Genomic DNA, 3,663 nt, shown 5'->3' on the forward strand with positions numbered 1-3,663 from the left:
CCAGATCTGTGAAGGTAGAAATTTAGAGGGGGAACCCGGCAACGCAAACGCGTGAAAGATACCTCTAGTCTGCGCGAGCGCCAGTCTTTGCTACTCCAAGGATGCAGAAGATGCTGATATTCGGGAGATGATGTAAGAGCCGAGGCAGCAAATTCCTGAAATATTGTGTAGCTGCGAAACCTCACCGCAGCTGTATATGCACACGTCTGCAGGACAGCAACAATTGGGCCGCAGAGAGAGGCTCTTGCTAAGGAATCTGCAACTTCAATTAAGTGAAAGCCCATATGACCTGGTACCCAAAGCGACCTTACCGAATTTAGATGGAGCGGAATCAGGAACTTAAAGAGGCGTAATGCTCGAGACTCAGTGGGTGAGGATAATGAAGCGCAAATGGACAGAGAGTCTGTCATAACCACGACCTGGGAAACGGTAGTTTCTAGTTTTCTTAAGGCTAAGATTACTGCTAATAATTCAGCCAGAAAAATTGGAGTGAAATCAGGAAGACGGAGAGAAAAAGACCAATCCAGTGAAGGCGAAAAAATTCCCACACCTGCCTTTTCGCGATCCTGCGAGGCATCGGTAGCAATAAGAACATGAGAGGGAAAGGACCTTAGGTGGTCCTGCAACAGACCATGAAGAAGCGGGAAGGGCTGCAGCTTTGCATTCGATGGGAAAATGTCATCGAATTCAATCTGGACAGATGATGAGTTGTTATACATTTGGCGGACATCTGTGAAATGAATATTTATTGGATCAAGGAGGGACTGCACGTAACTTATCTGCGGGGTATGAAAACGAGACCAGGCGGCACTAAAAAAGGCGGAAGGATGACTAAGAATTATTATACTGGAAGCGTGAAGAGGTGAGTCGCACAATTTTAAAAATGTTTGAACTGTTGAAAGGCGAAACCTAGCTGATAACGATGGGATTCGCGCCTCAAGGTGCAGAACAGCATTGGCGACATATTTTGGAAGCCCCAGACAAAGGCGCAACGCCTCACGCTCCAACGGCACAAGAGGGCGAAGTTTATAGGCAGGAGCTCCTGAGAATAAAACACACCCGAACTCGAAAATTGGGCGGACGTACATTTTATAAATCATCAGAAGTGTATGCCTTCTCATGCCTGACCTAGCACTACAGAGCCTGCGTAGGATGCCAATGGACCGAACTCCTTTTGCAGAAACTTGCTCAATGTGTGGCCGCCAGGATAGAGTAGTCATATATTACTCCGAGATACTTCACCGTCTGAACTTGAGGTATTATGTTATTTCTATAGACCAGGCAGTTATTTACAGGAACAGAAACCGGAAATACTAACAATGCGCCTTTCTTCACATTGAGGGACACATGAATTCTTCCTAACCAGTTGTCAAGAACACTGAGGTAATTTTGCAGGTTTTGATAAAGAGTGTGAATGTCACCTGCTGATGCAAAAAATGCAATATCGTCAGCGTACACATAAGTTTTCACATTTTGAATGCATGGAATTGAGCTTAGAAAAATGTTAAAAAGAACAGGTGAGAGAACTGATCCTTGCGGTACACCTCTTGTCTGTGGAAATCTCCTTGAGGAAACACCATTTTGGCAGCAGTAAAATTCTCTATTTTCCAAAAAAAAAACACAACAGAAATCCAGGCTACAAAATAGCTTGGGAAGTTCGGTTCCTGTAATAATAGTAACAGAGTCGAGTGCTCCACGCTGTCGTATGCTTTACTGACATCCAAGGTGACAAGCGCAGCAAACTGTTTTCTATTGCGAGCTAATTTAATACGACTCTCCAGGTCAGTATGAGCACACCAAATTGAGCAACCCGGCCTGAAACCAATTTGACATGGATTCAAGAGCGCATTTTCTGAAATGAACGACATGACACGGCTGAGAAGGACCCTTTCCACCAATTTAACTAGGTTCTATGTTAATGAAATAGGGCATATTTTGTCTAAAGTTAAGCCCTCCCCTTGCTTTTTAAGCAATAGAACTATTTCCGCAAGACGCCACTCATGAGGTATCCATGGACCTTTAATAGAATTAATGGTTAACTAGAGCCAACAGGTCTGCAGGAGATTCATTGAACAAAATTTTGATCATAGATGAAGTGACCTTATCGGGGCCAGAAGCCGCTGGGGATAAGCGCAGAACAATTTGCGACAGCTCAGGCATAGAGACCTCAATGAAATCACTTGAGGTGCATGTGAATATAGCAGAAGGTAGAGCAGATGTAAAGCGAAGCTCTAGGCCACACGCAATATCCTCTAAGGCCTTTGCGATGTCAGCAGGGGACTGAACGAGGGATTAAATGTTGGCAGCCGGGGGAATCACTTTGTTGCGCCTCATGAAATTAAACAAAGCTCGTTTATTTCCTGATTGTGAAAGGAAATCATAACGATTTGTATTATACTCCTCCTTTGCACGGGCTACAGTGCGCTTAAATGTGGCCGCAACATACTTATAATCCAACCAATTTTTTGGGCATTGGTTGATAAGTTTCTTCCAAGCGGCTTTCCGTCGTCTATATGCACGCGTGCACTCAGCATTCCACCAATTGTTCGCGATTGCACCCTTGGTTCCCTTAACCAAGATTATCCGAAGCCAATACTACGGCACCTCTTCCTTCTTTCACTCCATTCCCCTGCGGCGCGGTTAGGGTGTCCACAGCGATGTCAGACAGTTACAGTATCGTGTTAGCCACCGTAGTTACTGCATCCTTTAATATTAATAACAATATAAATTCCACTAAACCATTTTCAATTTCTTTCATTCACTCTCGCATCGCTCCCTTCATTCATCACGACGTGGTTGAGGTGCTCACGGAGAACTGACATATTTACTGCGCTTTGCCTTTTCTCAGGGCAAATAATCATTATCAACATAAGTATACTATCCGCCGCGGTGGCTGAGTGGTTAGAGCATTCGGCTGAGACAGCGAGAGAGAATAATTTATTTACACCGACATGGACCTCGGGACAGAGGTTCAGCCAGAGGGAAGGTCTTCTTGTCGGCTCTCCTGCGCCGTGACCGCAGTGCAGGCCTTTGAGTATGCTTCATACGACATGTATGCTTTATTTATACGAGGTCATATGTGTCACAAATATGTCTCGTATTAACTCATATGACATATATGTGTCGAGAAATGTGCCTCGTATGAACACGTTTCATTCGTGTTCATATGTGTCTGAGATGTGCCTCTTATGAACTCATATGGGCTCAATACCAGTTCGTATGGTGGTGGTGGTGGTAGTGGTTTTATTAAAAATAATAGTAAAAAGGAAGGAAAAGATTTTTGCTAGCCCCGGCATCTGCCATCGATACTGAAGCACCTGAGCTGGGGCTGCGGAAATAAAGGACAGCAGGCAGAATGGAGAAATGAAATGAAAGAGGTGAGGGGACAGGAATAGAGGACAGGGGGAGAAGTAATATGTACAAACTATATACACAATAAGAAATGTGTCCAGGTTGTGCGCGTGATTAGTTCATTTTAGAGGAATTAAATCACACACGCGCACAGCACTGTGTTGGTTACAACTGGAGTGGGGCGTCCAGTTATTAATCGTTCAAGGTAAAACTCGCGGAGCGTTCGGTCACTGCGTTGCGAATGTCTGGGGTGAACCCGTATGTCTCGAGGGAACACACGTACGCGGCACTCGCGCGCAGGCAGGAGCTAGG

This window comes from Amblyomma americanum, chromosome 8 (genome assembly GCF_052857255.1).
Source record: "Amblyomma americanum isolate KBUSLIRL-KWMA chromosome 8, ASM5285725v1, whole genome shotgun sequence".
NCBI classification, from domain to species: domain Eukaryota; kingdom Metazoa; phylum Arthropoda; class Arachnida; order Ixodida; family Ixodidae; genus Amblyomma; species Amblyomma americanum.